Consider the following 10,253-nt stretch of genomic DNA (forward strand, 5'->3'; position numbering starts at 1 on the left):
CGGAAGTGGAGGGAATTGTTGATGAGGTAAGAAGCCGGTCTGAACATGGCTGTCAATACATGATATGTCGGGGAAAGGTGAGTGAATTGGAAGAGATAGAAGGCGAAGATGAAGGTGTGGGTCAAGGCAATGTGAATGAATGGCGTAATGAGGATGCTGGATCCGAGACAGAAATTGAATGTGCAATACCAGATTTTGATCAGATGGGTACGCAGGCAGGACAACTAGTAGAGAATAATGAAATGTTGAAGCTAGCAGTGGAGTCAGGTGCGGTTTTTTATGACGATGAATAAGATATTATGGCGATTCTACAAAGTCAGAATGAAATAATCGCAGCAAAAAGAAAGATGGCAAAACAAAAGGAGAAAGCTAGGAGGAGCAGGCCTAAACAACATAATAAGGTGTGTAGAAATTATTTTAAATGATTTATAGTTGTTGGAATGTTAGAGGCCTAGGAGGGTATGGAAAGTGGAGTATGGTGAAAGAGTTAAAGAAAAAATATAGGTTGAATATGTTAGGGTTGATTGAGACGAAGAGGGAGGATGTGACTAAGTTTGATGTAGCACGCTTGTGGGGTTGTGATGCGGTGGATTGGGAGTTTGTGGAATCTGTTGGTGCATCGGGCGGTTTATTGTTAATGTGGGATAATTTCTTATTTAAAAGATTGAACTGCTATAAAGGAAATGGCTGGCTGTGCGTCGAAGGTTCTCTGACAAAAAGTAATTTCAAATGTGCTTTCTGCTTGGTGTATGGTGCACATGTTCGGAGTGAGAAACTGGTGATGTGGGAGGAGTTAAGTTACATGGACGGTCTCTGTCAGGTTCCGTTTTGCTTCATGGGAGACTTTAATCTGATTCTGCGGTTGGAAGAAAGGAAAGACGCTACTAGTCTACCGGCATCTGCGGAGGATTTTAAGGAATGGGTACAAGATTTACAGCTACTCGATTTACCGTTAATTGATCGAAAGTCCACATGGTTTTGAGGTCGTTCTTGTAGCCGCATTGATAGGATTTTGGTCAGCTTGGAGTGGCTTGAGGAGTTTCCAGATACTCGTTTGAAAGGAGGGCCGAGGGGCCTATCAGACCATTGCCCTTTGATTTTAGAAGACTCTAGAATTTGTGCGGGTCCAAGACCGTTCCGCAGTTTGGATTCCTGGTTTACACAAGAAGGGTTTCTGAAGCTGGTAAAGGATGAGTGGAGGAATTTGGGAGACGACATGTTTACTAACAAGCTGAAGGCACTGACAGTACCGCTCAGGAGATGGCATACGGATAATTTTGGGGACATGGACAACAGGATAAAGAAGTTTGAGGAAGAGATCAAGAAGATTGATGATAAGGTTAGTGCTGGTAGTTATGATGGAACAATGGAGGCTAGACGTAAGGCTCTGGTGACTTGCTGTGCGAAGTGGTATGTCAGAAAGGAGTTGCATTGGAAGCAAATGTCCCGATCCAAGCATACTAGAGATATGGACAAGAACACTAGGTACTTCCATAACCTAGCATCGGCAAGAAGGAGGAACAACAGAATCGATTCTTTAGTGATCAATGGAAGATTGGTACGGAATCAGGCCAGAATAAAGACTGCGATTATGGGTTTTTATAAACAGCTGTATAGACAGGAGCATGCCCCTTTGATTGGGATCCGTGATGGGATGGTTAAGCAGATTACTAACGAAGAGGCAGCAGTACTAGAGGAAATGCTGTCGACAGAGGAAGTACGAGAGGCAGTTTGGGATTGTGAGTCCAGTAAAGCTACAGGGAGTGATGGCTATAATATGAACTTCATAAAGAAATGTTGGGATGAGCTTGACCAGGAGTTTACTGCAGCTGTGTTGGGCTTTTTTCAGAGTGCTAAGCTACCAGCAGATGCTAATGTCACCTGGGTGGCCCTAGCTCCAAAATTTGTGGGGGCCAAGGAAATAAAAGACTTAAGACCGATTAGTATGGTTGGCTGTGTCTATAAGGTGATATCCAAAGTGCTGGTAAGAAGAATGCGATCAGTGATGCCACATCTAGTGGGGGAGACTCAGTCCGCATTTGTAAAGGATCGCAAAATACATGATGGTGCCCTCATTGCTTGTGAGACAATCCAATGGCTTAAGTTGCGAAAGAAGCAAGCGGAAATTGTTAAACTGGACTTTCAGAAAGCCTATGACAGAGTGAGATGGAGCTTTGTGGATATAGTGCTACAGAAAATAGGTTTTGGGCTTAGATGGAGGACCTGGGTGAAGGAATGTGTGACTACAGCATTTATGTCCTTGTTAATCAATGGGTCACCAACCAAGCCGTTCAAGATGGAGAGGGGGATCAGACAAGGCGATCCTCTCTCCCCTTTCCTATTTGTTCTTGTTGTTGATGTTCTGCACAGGATGGTGGGGGAGGCGGTTGGAAATGGCAGAATTTCTCCACTGCTGGTGGGAAGGGACAATATAGAATTGTCGCATCTCCAATTTGCAGACGACAGAATCCTTTTTTGTCCACAGGAAACGGAGTCGCTGGTGAATTATAAGAGGCTTCTGCGTTGTTTTGAGTTAATGTCTGGCCAGAGTATCAACTTTGAAAAGTCGAGCCTAATTTCAGTCAATTGTGAGAAGGAATGGGTGACGAACATGTGCGGTCTGTTGGGATGTGCCGAAGCTGTTTTACCTGTCAGGTATTTAGGAATCCCTCTTAGCGCTAATCCTCGGCTGGTGAAGACTTGGAAACCAATCATAGATAAGGTGGAAGACAAGCTGAGCTTATGGAAAGCTAGATCTCTCAACATAGCGGGTAAGTTGGTCCTTATAAAATCTTTTCTCAATAGCCTGCCAGTTTACTACTTAAGCTTATATAAGATGCCAAAGGGGGTTGCAGAAAAGATTATCGGACTCCAAAGAAGGTTCTTGTGGAGTAAAGAAGATGGGAATAACAGGATACCACTGGTGAAATGGGAGGTAGTTCAAGCGCCGAAAAAGCTAGGTGGCTTGGGGGTGGGAGATGCTCTAATTAGGAATGCATCGCTTCTGTTCAAATGGTGGTGGCGCTTTTCAAAGGAGGACTTCCCGCTTTGGAAGAAGGTTGTATGCTCTTGTAATCACCTGGACCCATCTGTAATGTTATCAAGCCAACCTTTGCCTTCAAGAGGGGGGCCATGGAAAGATATTTGCCAGCTAAATATTAAGGAGCAACAGGCAAGAGATATGATGATCAGGGGTCTGTCCATGGAGGTCGGAAATGGAAGAAACATTCGTTTCTGGGAGGATGCGTGGGTACAAGGTGGCCCTTTGAAAGATTATTTTCCGAGACTTTTCTCTGTTTCAAATCAACAAGGATCCGTAATAAGCGACTGTGGATTTTGGGATGGGTTAGAGTGGGTATGGGACTTCCAATGGAGGAGAGAACTCTTCCAATGGGAGTTAGAGCTGCTCAATCAACTTTACAAGCGGTTACGGGTTGTAAGATTATCGGTTGATAGAAAGGATTCAGTTGTATAGAAATTTGATAAAAATGGTATTTTTTCTACTAACTCCTTTGTGCATGTGCTACAGCAAGAGACTCTCCCAGCTGACATCACGAGTTACAAATTCACAAGTTCCATTTGGAGAGGGTTGGTTCCTCCAAGAGTGGAGCTATTTGCATGGTTTGTGCTAGTAGGCGGGGTCAACACGAAGGAGAGGCTAAGTAGACTTGGCATTATTAATCATCATGACAATATGTGTGTGTTGTGTAAAAAGGACATAGAGTTTGTACACCATTTAATTTTTGCTTGTGAGTTTACGTGGCAGGTGTGGTGTGCTTTGTTGATGCTTACTGATAGAGCGTGGACCGCCCCGGGAACTGTTAAAGAGTTCTTTGAGAGTTGGACTAGAATAACAGGTGAGAAGTCTGAGCAAAAGAAATGGTTGATAGGATTCTGTGCAGTTATTTGGAACATCTGGTTGGAGCGGAATAGCAGAGTTTTTCAGAGAGTAGAGACAAATGTTGAAGGAGTAAAGATTCTGTCCTTCTTGAGTTACAAGGAATGGTGTGAAGTTAATCCGTTTGGTTGTTGATGGCAATGCCGGAGATGACAACGGGTTACAACTTTTTATTTATGTTTATGTTTGGTTTTTGTTGTCTTTTGTTCCATTTTGCTCCACTTTATTGTGTTGAACTACCTATGTTCAAAAAAATAAAAAATAAAATATTAAGCCAAATTTAAAAAGATGCTGCACAATTAAGATAGTAAGATATACGGTCCAAGATTCTTGAGTAATTACACAATTGCTGTACTTTACAATCAAGCTAAATAAGGAAAGGATTTTCATTCAAAGCCAATGGCTAAGAGCGTTGAAGAGGAGATATTAATCTTTATAAAAGAAAGATCGAACCAAGAAAGTACTTTGAACAAAATTTGATCTGACATATATTGCTGTTATTCTTTATTTATTGAGTGTGTTCTTGTTTATCTTTAGTCTAAACTCAAGCTTATTTTAAAAATTCAAAGGATTAAAAAAATAATACAAAAGTCATTTTAATCTTTTTGTTTGAGTGTTTTGAATTTGAAAAGTGTGTTGGTTTAAAATGGATTTAGTTCCCCGTAGAAGGTTGAGTTAGTACCTAGCAAATGTGTTACTAAGCTTGAAATAGTTTAAGCAAGGTAAAGTATTAAATTGGTCTCTTAGGTTTGGGTGTAATAATTTTGTTTTGTTCTTTAAGGTTTAAAGTGTCTTATTTAAATTCAAAAAAGTTTCATTTAGCTTCAATTTAGTTCTACTGTGAGGTTAAAGTTAAATAATTAATGAAATGTTTTACATGACAGCAGTACAAGAACAAGGTCGATAATCTAGAGAACAAGTACAAGCTCCAAAGGCACAAAATCAACTGTGAATGCATCAATACATTTATTTAGCATTGTCCTTAGTTCTATAGAAAATATTTCATTTTAAGTTGTAATAAAAATGATAAATAAATGTATTGATGCATCCAGTCATCCACAGTTGATTTTGTGCCTCTAGAGTTTGTACTTGTTCTCCAGATTATCGATCTTGTTCTTATACTACTACATTTATAATTATTTAACTTTGATTTCACGGTGGGACTACATTGAAACTAAATAAAATTTTTTTGGATTCAAATAGGACACTTTAAACCTTAAAGACCAAAACAAGATTACGCCCAAACATAAGAAACCAATTTAGTACTTTATCCTTTAGGTAAAATTATAAGAGTGTGAATCTCTTAGAATTAATATTCGTAATTCAAATAAATTATAGTAAAAATTCTACCATTGTTATAATAAAAAATAGACATAAATTGACATTATATTTTGTAACAAACCAAAATATATCATAATATCATTTTTCTCCTTTTTTATTCTCTGCAATTTCAGTTATGTTTATTCTACACTATAGAACAAAACAAAATTAAAAATAATCTCTTAAATTCAATATTTTACACAATCTGTTTTATTAAATTGTAAAAATAATTCTTTGATTTAACCCCTCCTCAACTCACTTGAACCTTCGTATTTATTTTGTTTTTCTCTGTTTCAACGCTCAATAATAAATACCATGTGGTCCTTGTGACGAAACTAACTCTATAATCCCCAAAATATAGAATTTAAAAAAAAAAATAATAATTGAATATTACAAGTAGGAGAGGCACATGTATGTTGTCCAAGATATGGATATATATTATAAATTAATAATAATAATAATAATTTGCAGAATATCCTTTTATTCCCCTCTCAACTAAATATCTTCTTAATAAATTCGATAATCAGCAGCTAGCATATCTTCTGTATTCATAAAAATATTGTTTGTTATTTTATAACAATAGCAATAATATTTTTCAAAAAATTTGAAAAAAATTACCCTTTTAAAGTATAAAATAATTATTTAGTTAATATCAAATTTTTTATTATATATATTTTTTATAAATAAAAATATGAATTTAATTTGTGTCTATTACTACGCTAATCATTACTAATACAATTTCTACCTCTTACTGGATTTTTATGCTTTTCTTCTTACTTATTGATAAACTATTATTTTAATAATAAATTATTAAGAAAATCCAGTAAACTATAGAAGAGGAAAACGAAAAAGAAAGAGTAATTTATACTAATTAATTGACAAATTAATTTTATGGCATCACAAAACACGTGCAATATGGGGCCATTAATATAAACAACAATTAACCAATTTAGGTTAATTTAATTATTAGTTTATTAATTTATTTAAATAAATATTTGGAGTTTAAATTGACTGATTTTATATAAAAAAAATATTGATATTTTTTTTAAAATGGAATTATTTGGTGTAATTATAGATGGGTAGATTTTGTAAGAGAGAAGTCAACACGTGGGGGGCGTGTTGCAATATGTGGGGACATGTTGAATGATTTCCACAATACTGTAATACATTTCAAATATCAATATTCAACTAAAATACCATATCTATTTCCATATTAAAAATAATTTCTGGTTTAAATTTTATTTTGTATATATAATAATTTATTAACCAAAAATAAACTCTTAAATAAAATTTATATACTAAAAAATAGCAGCGTAATTAAAAAAAAAATAAAGAACAATTAACAATTTAGCATATCCACCTATTCTTCATAGAAATGTCGAATGTACACGATTAAGTGTGAGACTCAGAACTCTTTTGAGTGAGTTTTAACAAAAAAATATTTTCTTTTAAGTTATTTTTGTTTAAAAGATTTTTTTAAAAAAAATTAAAATAATTTAATGTTTAGATGTTTTATATAAAAATATTTTTTTATTTAGTAATTTAATTTCGTTATATATTCAAATTTTTTTATAACTAAATTTAACTAAGTTGGTTCAAACTTAACAAACACCAATTTTACTAATAAGAGCGTGTAGACACGCTCCAACTCTCAGTGACACATTGGCGCTTTTTTTTCTTCTTCGCGCTCTTTCTTTTTTTTCACGCTCTTTTTTCTTCTCTGCATGCAGTTGTTGCGTTTTTTTTTCTCTTTATTTTTCTGGTATTTTTTCAGCATTATGTATGTCTTTTTTTTTTGTTTGATTTTTTTCTTCTCTTTTTTTTGTTTTTATTCTTGTTAAGAGGGTAAAACAAGAAGAATTATGAGAATGTGAGATAAGAAAAGAAGAAGATGATGATGATAATAACGAAAAAGAAGAGGATGAGAAGTTTTAAATTATGCAGAATTTATTAAAAAATAGGGGTAAGTATTGTTTTGGTCCCTAACGTTGAGGATGAGAATCGAAACCGTCCCTCATCTAATTTTTGATTTAAAATCGTCCTTAACATTTTTTCATATTAAAATCATCATTTTTAATAAAATTTTATTCCTAAACTACCCTTATTTTAATAAAAAAATATAAAATTTAAAAAAAATAAAAAAAAGAACGCGTTTGGGGGGGGAGGGCAAAGGAAACATGTTTTTGTTGGGGTTGGGGGGAGGGAAGGAAACGCGGGAGGGAAGGGACGAGGCCATTGCTATAGCCGCCGCCGCCATCCGCCCACGAGCCGCCGCCAGAACCACGAACAGAGTGCGTCGCCGGGAAGGAGAGCTCGAGCTGCCGATCTACCCAGCCGCTTTTGCCGCCACCGTGGAGTGCGTCACTGCCATTCATGCATGCTCCTGCCACTGCCGATCTACCCAGCCGCTTCTGCCGCCACCGTGGAGTGCGTCGCCGGGAAGGGGAGCCCGAGCTGCCGATCTACCCAGCCGTCGAGTGCGTCGCCGCCGTTCATGCATGCTCTTGCCACCGCCAATCTACCCAGTCGCCGTCGCTCCGTCGCCCACGAGCTGCCGGTAGTCCTGCAATGCCGCTTGCATCTGCTTCTTTGTGCTTTGAATTTCTGATTTGGCTTTGTGCTTCTCTGTTGATTTGGCTTTGTGCTTGAATTTTCTACTTCTGCTTTTCTTTCTTATTGAATTTTCTGCTTTGTGCTTGAGTTTCTGCTTCTGCTTCTCCATCGTTGAATTTGTGCTTCTGCTTCTCTTGTTGAATTTTCTGCTTTGTGTTTCTGGTTGTGTTGATTTAGTTATTGAATTTGTTGAATTTGTGTTGATTTGTTGAATTCCTGATTCCTTGATTTGTTTAATTTGTGTTGATCATGTTGTTATTCTTGGTGGTGTTGTTGTTGGTGTTGGTGTTGGGATTGGTGTTGGTGCCGGTGGTGGAGGTAAAGGTGCCAGTAGCAGGAAAGGGTATTTTTGTCCGAAATAAATTAAAAGGACGATTTTAATACGAAAAAAAAATGTTAAGGACGATTCTAAATAAAAAATTATATGAGGGACGGTTTCGATTCTCACCCTCAATGTTAGGGACCAAAACAATGCTTATCCCTAAAAAATAATACCGAAATTTTTTAACAATGACACTGAAACTCCTTAATTTTGACATCGAAATTTAACTAAAAAACACAGCTTCTTTAATGCTGCATTTTTTTTGCTTATGATGATGATGATGAGGAGGAGGAGGAGGAGTAGTTTTGAATTGTTATTTTTACTTCTCATATTAGATTTGAGTAAACATGTATTATAATCTTATTTAATTGAATGAATGTAAAAAATAAATTGCATACTAAAAGAATCACAAGATAGCACCGAAATTACTTGAATAATGTAGGTTCACACTTATTGAATTGAATTCTTATAAAAAAAAACACCGAAATTTTTTAATTTTAACACCAAAATATTGCTATAAAAACATAAAAAATTCTTAATTTTGATACCAAAATTTTACTGCAAACTTATAAATGAGGAGAGGAGAAGGAGGAAGAGTTTTGAATTGTTATTTTTACTTTTTTTTAGGAGTATTGCTTCTCATATTAGACTTGAATGAACATGTATTACAATCTTATTTAATTGAATGAATGTAAAAAGTAAATTGCATACTAAAAAATCACAAGATAATACCAAAATTACTTGAATGAACATGTTTGTACTATATTAGAATCTTATTTAGTTGAATGAAAGTAGGTTCACACTTATTGGATTGAATTCTTGCTAGAAACAAAAAAAACACCAAAATTTCTTAATTTTAACACCGAAATATTTTTATAAAAATATAAAAATCTCTTTTTTAATATTGTATTTTTTGCTTCTTATTTTTTTTCTGTTGCTCTTACTTCTTTTAAGAGTATTGCTTCTCAATTAGACTTAAATGTACATTTATTGGATTGAAATCTTATATGTACACAAATTTAAAAGAGAATGAAGGAGGAAAAGAAACAATGTAATTTACGTATAAGCAAAAAACGACAACGACGTTGATAACGAAGATGATGATGAAGGAGGAGGACAAGGAAGAAGGAGAATAAATTCAAATGAAAAAGGAAGGAGGAGGAAGAGGAGGTGGTAGTGGGGACAAGACGACGATAACGAAAGAGAAAGATGAGAATTAGAAGAGGCAGTAGCAGCAGCGATGATGATGATGATGATGATGATGATGGAGGAGGAGAAGGAAAAAAAGGAAGGAGGAGAATAAATTCAAATGAGAAATGAAGGGGGAGGAAGAGAAGGAGGAGGTGGTGATGGTAGTGACAACGACGACGATGATAACAAAAGAGAAAGATGAGAAAAAATGAGAAGAATAAGAAGAGGCAGTAGCAGCAGCGATGAACGAGAAACACATTATAACAACTTGATTGGGTTTGGTTAGATAAATGACTTGGATGTAGGATTTTTCTATTAGTAATTATGTTTAGATATAATAATATAAAAATATTCTTTTGTTTATTTATTATGTTAAAACATTTTTTTAAATAAAAAGATCTTTTAAAAAAAATATAAATTGTAATTTTTAAAAAAAATATTTTTTAAATATTTTTATTTTTATTATAAAAATTTTGTCAAACACACTAAAAAAATAAATTTTTAATAACTTAATAATCCTAAAAAATCCATTAAAAGATAGATTTATTTTAAGTAATAAAAATACACATTATTTAATTATTTAATGATAATAAAATGAATGAATGAATATGATGTGTCATATTTGTTGGATATTTTTCTATTATAAAATAAAAAATATTTATTTTTTGAAAAAATTATTAAGATTTTAATTTTTTGATTTTTTTTATATTTTGGACAAAGTTGCTGCACTTCCGGCGAACTTTGTAATTTTAATAGGATTTGTCGTCCTCTCGCGAACTTTAAGTATTATATGAAGTTCACCGTACCTCCAACGAACTTCACTTTGAGTTCGTTCAGTATAAAAATTGAAGGGGAGACCACTTCATTTTTCACATTTCAATTTTACTTTCACCTTTTCACTCTCTTCAC

The sequence above is a fragment of the Arachis hypogaea genome, chromosome 14 (assembly GCF_003086295.3).
Source record: "Arachis hypogaea cultivar Tifrunner chromosome 14, arahy.Tifrunner.gnm2.J5K5, whole genome shotgun sequence".
Taxonomy (NCBI): domain Eukaryota; kingdom Viridiplantae; phylum Streptophyta; class Magnoliopsida; order Fabales; family Fabaceae; genus Arachis; species Arachis hypogaea.